General features: G+C 42.0%; 2 protein-coding genes and 1 pseudogene across 7 annotated transcripts in view; 1 reads left to right on the top strand and 2 right to left on the bottom strand.

The window, feature by feature from the left end:
• Positions 1-15,855, top strand: part of XB5772961.L (Gastrula zinc finger protein XlCGF53.1 L homeolog) — a 579,535-nt gene that overhangs the window by 370,749 nt on the left and 192,931 nt on the right. The window lies entirely within an intron of this gene.
• Positions 1-15,855, bottom strand: part of LOC108704311 (oocyte zinc finger protein XlCOF22-like) — a 167,487-nt gene that overhangs the window by 123,197 nt on the left and 28,435 nt on the right. The window lies entirely within an intron of this gene.
• LOC108704249 lies at positions 6,106-10,648 on the bottom strand (annotated as a pseudogene).

Genomic DNA, 15,855 nt, shown 5'->3' with positions numbered 1-15,855 from the left:
ACTGCCATTTTAAAAATAAAGGCCGCCCCCTGGGATTGTAGGATTCACTGTGCACACAAACAAACCATAACATCTGTTGCTTAAATATTCATTTTGTAGGTAAAGTTTTCCTTTAATGACACTGCATAAATTATTTAAATCTTGTTTCCTTCGGTCTGGGAATTCATAATTATAACAAGCAGGCAGGAGCCATTTTGTGGACACTGTTATTAAGACAAGTCTTGTATCATCTCAGAATCTTGTTTGTGCACCAGAATGGGGGACCTGATGTCCATCCCCATGTCCTGGTTACACAATTAAATGGTGAAGAGAACTGGGGGAATGTGGGGAGAGCAGTGACATGTAGGAAGTGCTGAATGGAAAGTGAAAGTAATTGCCGAAGGCATAGAGGAGGGGCAGGCAATATTTGATTGACAGCTGAGATTTTTAAATGAGCTTATATTAAATATAGGGAGGGGCTTCATTGGTAAGAGCCTTAAATGTGAATACAAGGTTTTACACTTTGGCAGAAATAATATTTCTAATAGGATCGTCTTGTCCCCAATATGGATTCATGTAAAAAGGAATTGAAATTCTCTCAATGGGCGGTGGCCTTCTTGTAATTTTGAGCTTTTCTTAAAGAGGAACACGGGGGATCAGGTAAATAGTGAAACAGCTTCAGACAAATACTCTTATGACAAAATGCATGTAAAGACAACATTCTAATGATGTATTTGTGATGTCAGTATCTCTGATGCTCTCAACTCTAAAACTGTAAATTACTGAACATCTGTTAATAATTACAGCTACTTGGGCATTTTTGTTTGATTTTTCAAGGTGAAGTAAAATAGTGATATTTCTATGTTTATATATTTTAAAGGAGATGAGAGCTTATCTTCTCCTGGACTTTAAAACAGCAGTCGGCACCTGTGGGGTTAATCCCTTGTCATGTGATTTGCCAGGACAAGCAAATAAATTTGGCTCCCCGTCCCAACATGAGCTGACCTGTGAGCTGAACCTGTGCCCACTGCCATGTTACAGTCCAGGAAAAGAAAATCTTGGTAAGTAGAATATGAGTTTCTCTTTTCCTGTTCCTTCACATGGCAGTGGAATGTATCACACAGTACATGTATATCTAGGGAGGGAACAACCGTACAAGTGTAGGGATGTGTAAAATAGCCATCCCCAGTATTATTTAGCAGGCAGTTTCCCTAGTGTTATAGACACCTAACTGGATCCTAAAATACAGTTTGGAGGGGTAACTGTTTCCCATTCCTGCTTAAAGCTATGCCCCTTGTTGTTTCTCACAGTGACCAGCAGATGGCACTGTGCTAGAGTATAAAAGGCTCTGAAGCCATGCTTTCAGTGCCATCTAGTGCTGGCTCTAGCCTGAGCAGGCAGGCAGAGCTGGAGTGGAACCTAGACAGGTCAGGTCTAGTAGGGATAGGCTACTCACCTTTATAGGTCGCTCTAGGAGTGTCAGACAGTCAGGATATTTAGCTGAGCAGCTTGAGGCTCCTCCGAGGATTGTGAGTGGGATTAAGATCCCGGGTACTAATTGCCCAGAAGTAGGGACACAGGGGCCCATTTACTTAGCTCGAGTGAAGAAATAGAGGAAAAAAAACTTCGAATTTTGAATGTTTTTTTTGGCTACTTCGACCATTGAATGGGCTACTTCAACCTTTGACTATGACTTCAAATCGAACGATTCAAACTAAAAATCGGTTGACTATTTGACCATTCGATAGTCAAAGTACTGTCTCTTTAAAAAAAAACTTCGACCCCCTAGTTAGCCACCTAAAACCTACCGAAGTCAATGTTAGCCTATGCGGAAGGTCCCCATAGGCTTTACTATCTTTTTTTGGTCGGAGAAAAATTGTTCGATCGATGGATTAAAATCCTTCGAAACAAACGATTTGAAGGATTTAATCGTTCGATCAAATGATTTTTCGTTCGATCGAACGAATTGCGGTAAATCCTTCGACTTCGATAGTCGAAGGATTTCAATTCAGCAGTCGAATATCGAGGGTTAATTAACCCTCGATATTCGTCCTTAAAGGGATCCTGTCATCGGAAAACATATTTTTTTCAAAACGCATCAGTTAATAGTGCTACTCCAGCAGAATTCTGCACTGAAATCCATTTCTCAAAAGAGCAAACTGATTTCTTTTTTATATTCAATTTTGAAATCTGACATGGGGCTAGACATTTTGTCAATTTCCCAGCTGCCCCTGGTCATGTGACTTGTGCCTGCACTTTAGGAGAGAAATGCTTTCTGGAAGGCTGCTGTTTTTCCTTCTCAATGTAACTGAATGTGTCTCAGTGGGACATGGGTTTTTACTATTGAGTGTTGTTCTTAGATCTACCAGGCAGCTGTTATCTTGTGTTAGGGAGCTGCTATCTGGTTACCTTCCCATTGTTCTGTTGTTTGGCTGCTGGGGGGGGAAGGGAGGGGTGACATCACTCCAACTTGCAGTACAGCAGTAAAGAGTGATTGAAGTTTATCAGAGCACAAGTCACATGACTTGGGGCAGCTGGGAAATTGACAATATGTCTAGCCGCTCCATGTCAGATTTCAAAATTGAATATAAAAAAATCTGTTTGCTCTTTTGAGAAATGGATTTCAGTGCAGAATTCTGCTGGAGTAGCACTATTAACTGATGCGTTTTGAAAAAAACATGTTTTCCGATGACAGGATCCCTTTAAGTAAATTTGCCCCTAAGTGTACAGACCTAGGGTAGAGTATTCCCCTCAGGTTACACTTAGGGAAAAGGCTGAAAGATGGCTGTACCTCCTCAATGCTGCCTACATTGTTCTCGTTCCTGAGGGAACTTATATTGACCAAAGGTGCTGTGAGTATTGCCTATCCATTGTAAGGTATGATCATGCAATGTTTTCTTTATGTACACTCCACTGAGGATTGTATGTTCAATAAATCTGTTCTATGGTTAAGTTATAAGAACCACTGGCGCCCAATTATTTGCACCCTGAATACAGTTACAGTTGCACTACACCCTGCTTCCACATAACTGCGAAGGCTCACTCCCTACGTTTTTAAGGTCTCATCCGGAGCATATGTACTGGGAGTGGAGCTTATAGTAGAGTACAGTGCACTCAATTTACTATGGTGCTACACAAGTTACACCATAGTACAGGCTAATGCACCCCATTAACTAACTAATTTTACTGCTGTGGTTGCAACAGCAGGCAACTTAACTGATAATAAATGCACACTTTAAGACCTGTCGGCATCCAAGTAATGAAGGGCTCCTCCCAACGTGAAAGGTGGCTGCTATAGGCACAAGCGTGAGCTGTGACCACATGCTTGGCATTTGTTCTGGGTTTGGGATAGAGGACATGACAGGCCCCTTTATTGGAGCTCCTCCTAAAGCACCTACCTCCCAGGATTATAGATAACATGTGGTTTTGTGACTAATAATTGCAATATCCTACTGAAAAGCATAAAAAAAATCCACTTTTAAATATCACCAATGAATCATCCTATAAACATCTCCTAGAGAAGGAATTTCAGAAAATAGATTTTGATATATTTTAGTATGTTTGAATTAATAATAAAATTAGGTCTCCTCGGTTTCCAGTGCTGAGCCAGTGCTGTAGGAAGAGAACTTACAGTACAACTGTCTTAGCAATGACCATCAAGCCCCAGAGTCTTCAGCTGAACAGTAAAGTTCTAAGGATTGTCCTATGGAAAAATTATATTGTACATAAAGTTGTTTCAACATACATATTAAGATAATAATCAATGAGAAAAAGATGTTTTCCTGATTTGTAGACCATTTTACATATTTACAGAAAGCATCTGGTTTCCCTCATATGTTATATAGTAAAATTGGGTTGAAAAAAGACAAAGTCCATCAAGTTCAACCCCTCCAAATGAAAACCCAGCCCCATACACACACCCCTCCCTACTGTCACATAAATGATATATACCCATATCTATACTAACTATAGAGTTTAGTATCACAATAGCCTTTGTATTATGTCTGTCCAAGAAATCATCCAAGTCCCTCTTATAGTCATTAACTGAATCAGCATCACAACATCACCCGGCAGTGCATTCCCCAACCTCACTGTCCTCACTGTGATGAACCCCCTACTCTGTTCCTTTAAATGAAACTTCTTTTCCTCTATTCTGAAGGGGAGGCCTCTGGTACGTGATTCTCTTTATGGGTAAAAAGGTCCCCTGCTATTTGTCTATAATGTCCTCTAATGTACTTGTAAAGTCTAATCATGTCCCCTCTCAAGAGCCTTTTTTCCAGAGAAAACAACCCCAACCTTGTCAGTCTCCCCTCATAATTTAACTCTTCCCTCCCTCTAACCAGTTTAGTTGCACTTAGTCTCTGCACTCTCTCCAGCTCATTTATATCCCTCTTAAGGACTGGAGTCCAAAACTGCCCCCATACTCCAGATGAGGCCTCACCAGGGACCTATAAAGAGACACAATTATGTTTCATCCCTTGAGTTAATGCCCTTTTTTATACAAGACAGAACTTTATTTGCTTTAGTAGCCACAGAATGACACTGCCCAGAATTAGACAACTTGTTATCTACAAAGACCTCTAGATCCTTCTCATTTAAGGAAACTCCCAACACACTGCCATTTAGTGTATAACTTGTATTTATATTATTGTTGCCAAAGTGCATAACCTGCATTTATCAACACTGAGCCTCATTTTCGAGTTTGCTGCCCAGTTTTCCAACGTAGACAAATCACGCTGCACTTATACTAAATGTGGGTGCAAATTTGTTTTTAAATATTTTATATTTTTTAATAAACGTTGTTAAACAACCTGCATTTAGATCTTCCTATGGGGATACGTGAGACTAAAAGGAGAAGGAGGGAGATCTGCTATAAACTACGAGCCACACACTAGACCTACAGTTTGTAAGTAGGCATTTCAGCTAAACGTTGGTGGAAAGCTACTGGAGGAATTTTGCATGTCACCAATAGCAGTGGAAGTTCAAAGGGGAAATACACCTAAAAAAAAAACAACTTTGACACTAGGTGGCAGTGTGATATTAAGACATATTGTTTTCTGTTGCGCTGATCTATTGATACGATTTTTGGATACACTCTGCAAAGTGTCAGTATCCGGCAGGGAACCTATAGTTCTGCACAATTTAGTATCATCTGCAAAAATAGAAACAGTACTTTCAATGGCCACCTCCAGGTCATTAATAAACAAGTTGAAAAGCAAGGGACCTAGTACAGAGCCCTGCGGTACTCCACTAACAACACTGGTCCAATTAGAAAATGTTCCATTTACCACCACTCTTTGTAGTCTATCTTTTAGCCAGTTCTCTATCCAGGTACAAATACTATGTTCCAGGCCAACATTCCTTCATTTAACCAATAACCTTCTGTGTGGCAGTGTATTAAATGCTTTAGCAAAGTCTAAGTAAATCACATCCACTGCCATCCCAGAATCGAGGTTCCTGCTCACCTTCTCATAAAAAGAAATTAAATTAGTCTGGCAAGATCTATTACACATAAAACCATGCTGGCACAAGTATTATAATTTGCTATAAAGTCCAGTATCTTATCCTTTATTAACCCTATGAAAAGCTTTCCTACCACTGACAGACTAACTGGCCTATAATTTTGAGGCTGAGAATGGGATCCATTTTTGAATAGTGGCACCACATTAGCAATTCACCAGTCTCTCGCACTATGCCAGATCTCAATGAATCCTGAAAAATTAAGTAAAGAAGTTTGGCAATCACATCGCTAAGCTCGCTAAGTATCCTGGGATGAATACCATCTGGCCCCGGAACTTTGTTTATCTTAACATGTCCTAGTCTCGTTTGAATTTTCTCATGTGTGAACCATGCATCATTAGTTGTATTCCTAGAATTGGGACTATTAAGAAGGAAACCTTCATTAAGTGGTTCCTCATTTGTGTAGACAAATGAAAAATATGAGTTCAGAATCTCAGCTTTTTTTTGTTCTCATTAACCAGCTGACCCCCCTCTGATATTAAGCGTCCCACCCCTTCCTGCTTTACAAGTCAATGGCAGAAGTCCATTGAACCATTTGAATATGTTTATTGCCTTTCTGACATTCAAGGATTATTTTAGATTAGATTAGAATTTTTTGGTCGGGACTATTCAATCGAATATTGGACATTCCAATTTTTCCTTAAAAAAATTCATATCAATTCGAAATTTGACCTTTGATAAGAACAAGAAAAAGCTTTCTCTCCCATATGGGTTCTGTGATGATTTGTAAGGCCTGCTTGATATGAAAAACATTTTCCACATTCTGAACAAGAAAAAAGTTTCATCCTGTGTGGATTTGTCGTCGATGGACAGAAAGTTGTGATGAAGTAACAAAGCTTTCCCCCCCATTCAGAACAAGAAAAAGGTTTCTCTCCGTTGTCGACGAACCTGAAGTCCTGATGAAGTGGCAAAACATTTTCCACATTAAGAACATGAACATGGGTTCTCCCCTGTGTGGATTTATTGCATGTAAAAAGATCAGATGAAGTGGCAAAACAATTTCAAAATGCATATTAAGATATAATTGATGTTTGCATGTTGCCTGATTTGTAAAACATTTCACACAATGACAATAAGCTTATGGTTTTTCTCGTTTGTGAACCTGAAAGTGCATTTTTAGACTACTGCTATGTGTAAAACATTTCCCACATTCAGAACAAGAAAAAGGTTTCCCTCCCGTGCAGATTCTGTAATGATTTTTAAGGTCTGCTTGATATGAAAAACATTTACCACATTCAGTACAAAAAAAAGGTTTCTCTCCTGTATGGGTTCTGTGATGATTTTTAAGGCCTGCTTGATATGAAAAACATTTACCACATTCTGAACAACAAAAAGGTTTCTCTCCTATGTGGATTCGGCGTCGATGGAGAGTAAGTTGTGATGAAGTGACAAAGCTTTTCCCACATTCAGAACAAGAAAAAGGTTTCTCTCCGGTGTGGATATGTTGTCGATGAACCTGAAGTCCTGATGAAGAGGCAAAACATTTCCCGCACTCTGAACAACAAAAAGGTTTCTCTCCTGTGTGGATTCGTCGTCGATGGACTGTAACTTGTGATGAAGTGACAAAGCTTTTCCCACATTCAGAACAAGAAAAAGTTTTCTCTCCTGTGTGAGTTCTGTGATGCTCTCTAAGGCGAGATTGATGTGAAAAACGTTTACCACATTCTGAACAAGAAAAAGGTTTCTCCCCTGTGTGGATTTTGTGATGATCTTTAAGGCGTGATCGAACTGAAATACATTTTCCACATTCCAAACAAGAAAAAGGTTTCTCCCCTGTGTGGATCTGTCGTCGATGGACAGTAAGTTCTGATGAAGTAAAAAACCTTTTCTCACATTCAGAACAAGAAAATCTTTTCTCTCCAGTGCGGGTTCTGTGATGCACTCTAAGGCATGTTTTGTTTGAAAAACATTTTCCACATTCTTAACAAGAACATCTTCTCTCTCCTGTGTGGTTTTGTCGTCGATGGACAGTAAGTTGTGAAGAAGTAAAAAAACTTTTCTCACATTCAGAACAAGAAAATGGTTTCTCTCCTGTGTGGGTTCTCTGATGATCTTTAAGGCGTGATTGAACTGAAAAACATTTTCCACATTCCAAACAAGAAAAAGGTTTCTCCCCTGTGTGGATATGTCGTTGATGGACAGTAATTTCTGATGAAGTACAAAAACTTTTCTCACATTCAGAACAAGAAAATCTCTTCTGTCCCGTGTGGGTTCTGTGATGCACTCTAAGGCGTATTTTGTTTGAAAAACATTTTCCACATTCTGAACAAGAACATTTTTTCTCTCCTGAGTGGGTTTGTTGTCGATGTACAGAAAGTTGTGATGAAGTAAAAAAACATTTCCCACATTCAGAACAAGAAAATGGTTTCTCTCCTGTGTGGGTTCTGTGATGATCTTTAAGGCGTGATCGAACTGAAAAACATTTTCCACATTCAAAACAAGAAAAAGGTTTTTCTCCTATGTGGATTTTGTGATGAGCGTTAAGGCGTGATTGGGTTGGAAAACATTTACCACATTCCAAACAAGAAAAAGTTCTCTCTCCATTGTGGGTTTTTTCGTGTTTATCAAAGTCTCTATTATGAGTAAAACGTTTATGGTACTTGTTTCCACTTTTGATGTTCCCCCATTCACATGAAGCTGGCTCCTCCTTAATAACAAATGCTACAGAATCATATTGTTTATGTGTCTGCAGTATCTGTCCTGTAATTGTATTTTTCTTGCAGTAATTATGGTCTGTTTCCCATAAAAATAAATTATCTTTAATACCATCTGATGTATCCTTAATGAACAAGCTATGGTTCTTGCTCTGCCCCATGAGAGTCGATGTGTCTGTTGCTTGTGTTTGTTCTGCAAGTTGCTTCTCTTCTTCCCATGAAGCCTCTTCCTCTTTAACAACAACCAATATATAATCATCTGCTGGAGTGTTATTCAGGCTGCATCCCATGATAGGAGTAGGTGTATCTGCTCCCTGTATCTGTTTTGTAAGTGGATTAATGCTGCAATCTGATTGGTTTCTCTCTTCACATGAAGCCTCTTCCTCTTTAATCCCATTGGCTGGTGGAGGCTGTTCCACTGGATAAATTTCAGGGTTCATGAGATTTCCATCATTAATAGAGCATATTGTTGATTCCATATGTGCTGTAACATTGATCTTATCTTTATATTCACAGGCTGCTAAAAAGAAGAACAATTATTTATAGTTAATTCGATAAATATCTGAAAAATATTAAAAGCATTTGGGAAACAATGTTAAAATTCTAGTGTAGTGAGAAGAAAAACTCACTTTTTACACACGCTTACTAATGATGTGTGAGTACCCTGCTACCAATGGACGTGCTCCTTGTTATATACTCGCATGCTGGCATGTCCCACCCACTCCTGTGACATCAAAGCTGGTTGGGTGTGGTTATATAAATAGGAGCACATGGCAGGTTAGAGTCGGAGGTGGGTTCTTAGGGTGCGTGTCGAGTTTTACTCAAACTGCACATCACTAACACTTTCATTTACACTCACACACCTGCATACTGAGAATTTTTCAACAATTACATTACTAACACACACAATAGAATTGCTGTGAGACTGATTTTTTCTCCCCTTCTCATTGTACTTCAATACGACCCAGGTTGTGTTATTTCTCCTGCTATTCTCATTCCTACCGATAGGTGGGGCTAGGGATTTTAGCAATGCAAATGATTCCTGACTTCATTTTGATCTCTACAATGCTCAAATATTCTCCAGCCTCAGAAAACCTGCTTTTTGGAAGGATAAGGGTGTAACACGCATTCTCATTCTATTGAATGCAATTTGGGTGTCACTATTCCCCCCCCCCCCATTGGATAATGCATTTGTAATCTGGAGTTATTGCTCATAGAAGCATTTATTTACAAGTGCATACTCTGTGTGTATATCTATATCTCCTTTACTGTACAAGCTTATTGAGGCTAATGTACTAGGGACAGTATTTCCATAGTGTGTCTAAAGCCTCCCTAAATTAATTGGAGGCAGTATAAGCAGTTTTGCCTGTTCACACATACACTACAATTCAGGACAGCAGCCGTACTGCATATGGAGGGACTATCAGTTCAGGCAGCTGAATCCTTCAGCAGAAGAGTTAGGGAGCTGTTATCTGGATAGCTGCCTATTGTTCACAATTGAATTTACATGGCAGCAGTTAAAAGTGATTAAAGTTTATCAAAGTCACATGACCGAGGACACCTGGGAAATGGACATCATGTCTATTACCATGCCAAATTTCAAAATTAAATATTAGCCAATCACAGCCCTGCCGTCAGACAAGCAAAGACAGGTTTCAGTCCCCTTTCAGGTCCTGCTAGCTGCTGATTGGTTCCTACAGTACAGTCTGCTGAGGGCCACCGGCTCCCCTGCACAGCCAGAGAATTCAGGGAGCAGCAAGTGCAAATCTCATTGGCAGAGTTTCATCATCCGTCTGAACATGCAGAACATACAGGCATTATTATAGGGATGAGAAAAATATTTAGATTCAAAAAAACACCCAGAGACTCTAATGTATAGTTTAAACATGAATTGCAGTCATGTCACAGAAAAATGTTACCGTATATACCCGAGTATAAGCCGATCCGAGTATAAGCCGAGGTACCTAATTTTACCTACGAAAACTGGGAAAACTTATTGACTCTAGTATAAGCCTAGACACAACTACAGCCCTGTCTCCCAGCAGCGCACATCTCGCCAAAGAGTGTTTCCAGCATTGATTCTGGGGCAGCAGCTCAGATGTGCCCCCTCCTCCTGTCCCGCTCCTAGGGTTCCACCCGGCTGCTAAAACACCTGCCAAGGCCGGGGCCGGTATTGCAAATTTACCGGCAATGCATTTGCTGGTAATTTGTAATACCCTTTCAAAAAAAGCCCTCGGCCTGCCCCCAATTCACGCAGAACGTACCTTTTTTGCAGTGTTCTTGACATTGCCGCAATGTTGCTCCGCCCCCTTTTGTGTCATGCCATTTGTACCCGCCCCCATAGGCCGGTCATTTTTTTTCAGTAAAGGTGGCAACCCTACCCACTCCACGCTTAAAAATTAGCATCGGAGCGGGTCTAAGGGGGCAGCATTCCTAGTGCATTGGGCGCAATAGCGGAGCCGAATTTCTGGGTTAAAACCCAGAAGTTTAGCTCTTTTTGCCACCCCTTGTAACCGGTAGCTCGCTGCCGCCTGAGGTAGAGTCCTGTGCAGGTCTATTTTTTGGAACCCATACCCGACCCATACCCGCAACCTGCAATCCGCAACCGGACCCACAACCCGCATTCTTACGCGCTTGGACCCACTACCCATCCCACAAGTACCTTATCCACAACCCGGACCCGCTGACCATCAACAATTAGGAAGTGCTGTCATTGTAAACCGGATGTGACATCATCTGAAGTAGTCATGATCAGAAAAAAGGAGAAAAATACCTCCAAACTTTTATTGGTGCGGAGTACACAAAGGGATCAAATGTTTCACAGGCCTCACGCCTCTTTCATCAATGATCAGGTTGTGTCTCCTCATCTCCTCAGTTTCCAGTGGTGAGCCAGTGCTGTGAGAAGAGAACTTACTGTAGTGGATACTACTTACGCTGGTGGTCCAGTGGTGCGGCGGGGACGCACGCCGTGTACGGCACCATCTTGGATTCCTAAGGACACGTGCGCCTCCACGTCATTTAAAGGCACAGACGCACTGGCGTGATGATGCCAGCGCTCAATGGTACCAAATTTGAACAGTATGTAAAGCTCATTAGGGCTGTGCGACCTTGCCCGTGATAGGATTTGTTCCTGGTGCTTCTGAGCTTTATGCTAAATCTGTCTGATCCTGTTTTGATCCCTGTTGTGTCCCCTACCTGGCTTTTTGACTATTCTGACCTCTGGATCTTGACCCTTGCCTGAATACCGACTACCTCTTCTGCTAAATCCTTTCTGATTGACTACCTGGTTTGACCCCTGCCTGCCTGACTACGCTTATTCTCTGCCTGCCTCGACCCGGCCTGATCTGACTACTCTATTGCCGAACGCCATGAACTACGACCTTCTGCCCAAAGACTTTGCTTTACAGCCGTGCCCCTCTGCCTATCCAGAACCTATAGCCTTGCACCTCTCATTTAAGTCCTGGTGGCATCCAAGTAGCTGAGGGCTCCTCGCGAGGCCAAAGGCGGTCACACTACAGGTGAAGCACGAGCCAAGACCAGGGTGCTTGGTATTTGTTCTGGTGTTGGGTGCCGACCGTTACATTATCACGGGCCAAGATGGACGAAGAAGGTCGCACTGCTATGGCCGCTGCTCCTTCCACCACTGAAGCGCTACTCACCACACTGTTACAGCACCTGGAAGAACATGACCAGAGGCAAGACTACCTGACGCAAGGTTTTCACAATTTTCTGTTCAGTCGCCAGCTCCAGTAGTCACTCCTCCTGTGGCCGCTCCTGTGGGTTCTCCTACTTTGATGGGTAATGTATCTAAAACCCATGAACCCAAAAATTTTTCCCCGACAAATGCAATGGGGACAGTTCTAAATTCTTTGTATTCCAAGAGGCATGCAAATTATACCTCAGCTTTTTCCCCCACTCTTTCGCTACTGGCGAATGACCCTATTACAGGGTGATCCCCAAATTTGGGCTCTCAGATTGCCCCTTTCTGATCCTGCCCATTTTTGCCTTGATACATTCTTTAAGACCATGGCTGTACTTTATGATGACCCGGATCGTGCATCTTCTGTGACTCCGCGTTTCGTAAATTGCGCCAGGGGAAATGGGATGTGGAGGTGTATTGCACCGAATTCCGCCGGTGGGCAGTGGAAACTGGGTGGAACGACATGGCGCTTCGCAGTCAGTTCTGTATTGGGCTTTCTGATGCTGTTAAGGATAGCCTAGTTAACTATCCTCTATCCTCCAACCTGGATGATCTCATGTCTCTTGCCATTCAGGTAGATAGAAGACAGAGGGAGAGAAGGGGTGAGAAGTGTTCTTCTTTTCAGTCTGGGTTTACCAACACTAAGTCAAACTTTCCAAATGTGGTGACCAATGTTAAATTCCCTAATCCCTCTGTGCCTCTACCTCAGGAGGAACCCATGCAATTGGGTTTATCCCATCTAACTCCTGAGGAAAAGGCCCGCAGGCGGTCCCAAGGTTTATGCATATACTGTGGGGAGAAGGGTCATTTCCTGAATCAATGTCCTATGAGGCCGGGAAACTTCCAAGCCTAAATGGAGAAGGGGAGCTCCATTTGGGTAAAGAAGTTTCCTCTCCTCAGTATTCATCTAGGATTTTGATACCTGTTAAATTTTCCTGGCCTACGGGCTCTGTCAGGGTGTCCGCTATTGTGGATTCAGGGGCGGAGGGGAATTTTTTGGATGCTGCCTTCGCGGCCAAATTTTGTGTTCCTCTAACCTCTCTAAACCCTCCCATGAGAATATTAGCGGTGGACAAAAGACCCTTGGGGTCAGGTTTGGTTCCTAAGAAAACTGTTATCATATCTATGTGTGTAAACAATCTCCACAATGAGGAGTTAGCCCTTTACATTATAGAGGGTGCTTCTTCTCCTCTTATTTTGGGGCTACCCTGAGTCCAGACTCACAATCCTTTTATTGATTGGGTATCTGGGAGAATTGTTCAAAGGGGTTCAATGTGTGGGGGTACCTATATTCCTTCTCTGGTGGCAACTACCAATATCAAATATTGGATAAAGAAGACCGCTGGTTTGAACGAGGCGTGAAAGAGGTGATTCATGTCAAGGCGGGGGCCTTCGACACCACCTGTCTGCTACATACAATGCTGTTCTAACATCTGTACCCCGGCGGTTTCAGAACACTTCACACGTCCATTCATGCAACTCTCACAAGTAACACCTCTTTCTAGGCGTTGCATGACACATTGGATAATCCTATCACAGTAACTACACAGAATCTACAGCTCTGTGAATTTCTTCAGATGTCACCTCTTTGAAGAGTTACAATGTGCCATTGTGATTGGATTAGTGGAAGAGTTTATATGCCGAGAACTTCCCACACCAGTCAGTTGAACTGAAGAGGCTGCTTGGATGAGTAGTGAAATGTCTTCATTGATTACTCAGCAAGTCCAGTTGTTTTTAGATTTACCTATACTAGATATACCATGACCTGGATGAATGAAAATCTTCATAGTCACCTCTTTAGAGGGTTTACCTGCAGCATATGCAGAATTTGCAGATGTGTTTTCCAAAAAAGCTGCTGAGACTTTACCCCCACACAGACAGTATGACTGCCCAATCAATTTAATTCCTGGGTCTACTCCCCCTCGTGGTAGAACTTATCCTCTTTCCTTGCCGGAAGCCCAGGCAATGAAAGAGTATATCAAGGAAAACCTTGAAAGAGGTTTCAGTAGACCTTCTAGGTCCCCAGCAGGGGCGGGCTTCTTTTTTGTTGGGAAAAAAGATGGTGGTCTGCGCCCTTGTATAGATTACAGGGGTCTTAATAAGATCACCATAAAGAATCGCTATCCCCTTCCCTTGATCTCTGAATTATTCGACCAGGTTAAAGATGCCAAGATCTATTCTAAGCTTGATCTTAGAGGTGCGTATAACCTCATCCGTATCAGGGAAGGGGACGAGTGGAAAACAGCCTTTAACGCCAGGGACGGCCACTACAAATATTTAGTAATGCCATTTGGTCTCTGTTACACTCCCGCAGTGTTCCAAGAATTTGTTAATGACATCTTCAGGGACTTGCTGGGGATATTCGTACTGGTCTATCTTGACAATATTCTAATTTTTTCCTCAAACCTGTGTGAACATCTATAACATGTTTGTGAAGTTCGACGTAGGTTAAGAGAGAATAATCTTTATGCGAAAATTGAAAAGTGTACCTTTGAGGTTTCTTTTGTTCAATTTTTGGGTTTCAATATTTCCAGCATGGGTCTAGAGATGGATCCAGGGAAAGTAAAAGCTGTACTGGATTGGGCCCAAACTCTCTCTTTAGGTGCAACACAAAGGTTCTTAGGTTTCGCCAATTACTATCGTCAGTTCATTAAAAACTTCTCCCTGATGGTGGCCGCTATTACCGATTTGACTAAGAAAGGTGCTGATCCAAGCATATGGTCCCCCAAAGCTATCCAAGCTTTTGAATCTCTCAAGAAAGAGTTCAGTTCTACCCCCATTCTTCGACACCCTGACACTGCACTTCCTTTCATTGTTGATGTAGATGCCTCTGAAGTTGGGGCTGGGGCAGTCATTTCTCAAAGGCGTCCGATAACCAACAAAGTGCACCCCTGTGCATTTTTCTCTAAAAAGTTCTTGCCTGCTGAGGCTAACTATGACATCGGAAATAGAGAATTGTTGGCTATCAAATGGGCCTTTGAGGAATGGCGGCATCTGTTGGAGGGCTCTAAGCACTTGATAACGGTCTTTACTGACCATAATAATCTTCTGTATATAGAGTCAGCCAAACGGCTGAATCCTAGGCAGGCTAGATGGGCATTGTTTTTTTTACCAGGTTTCATTTTGCTCTTACTTTTAGGCCAGGTTCTAAAAACACTAAGGCAGATGCACTCTCTAGAAGTTTCGAATCCAACCCCACTGAATCTAGTGAGTGCATTTCCATCATCCCAAGCGAATTAATTGTGGCAGCTTTGGGATCTGACCATACCACTTTATCTCATGCTCAATCTTCTGCCCCAGTAGAAACCCCCTCCGGGAGACTATTTGTTCCTGAAGATCTTAGGTTTTGGGTGAAGTTCACAATTCCACAATGGCGGGACATCCTGGTATCGCTAAGACAGTGTCCCTTTTGTCCCGCAATGTGTGGTGGCCTTCCTATAAGCAAGATCCTAAAGCTTTCGTTAATTCCTGTCCTGTTTGTCAGAGGTCTAAATCCTCCAGGAATTTGTCGCAGGGATTATTAAGGCAACTACCCATTCCTGACAAACCTTGGTCCCATCTTTCGATGGATTTTATTGTTGATTTACCCCCTTCTCAGGGGAAAACTGTGATTTGGGTGGTGGTGGATAGGTTTAGCAAAATGGGCCATTTTATTTCCCTTCCACACCTCCCTTCTGCCAAAACCCTGGCTGAATTATTCATTTCCCACATCTTTAAGTTACATGGGTTTCCAGTCAATATTGTTTATAACAGAGGGGTTCAATTTGTTTCAAAGTTTTGGCAAGCCTTCTGCTCTTTGGTTGGGATTGAGTTGTCATTTTCTACCGCTTATCACCCCCAAACCAATGGTCAAACTGAAAGGGTTAATCAATCCCTTGAACAGTTTCTGATGTGTTATGTATCTGACAACCAATCCTCATGGGCTGAACTGTCACCCTGGGCAGAATTTGCCTACAATAATGCTACTCATTCCTTCACTGGGGAAGCTCCTTTCTTTATTGT

Source organism: Xenopus laevis, chromosome 9_10S (assembly GCF_017654675.1).
Source record: "Xenopus laevis strain J_2021 chromosome 9_10S, Xenopus_laevis_v10.1, whole genome shotgun sequence".
Lineage (NCBI taxonomy): Eukaryota > Metazoa > Chordata > Amphibia > Anura > Pipidae > Xenopus > Xenopus laevis.
The sequence above is the reverse complement of the archived record's forward strand: the minus strand, read 5'-3'. Positions and strand labels throughout refer to the sequence as shown.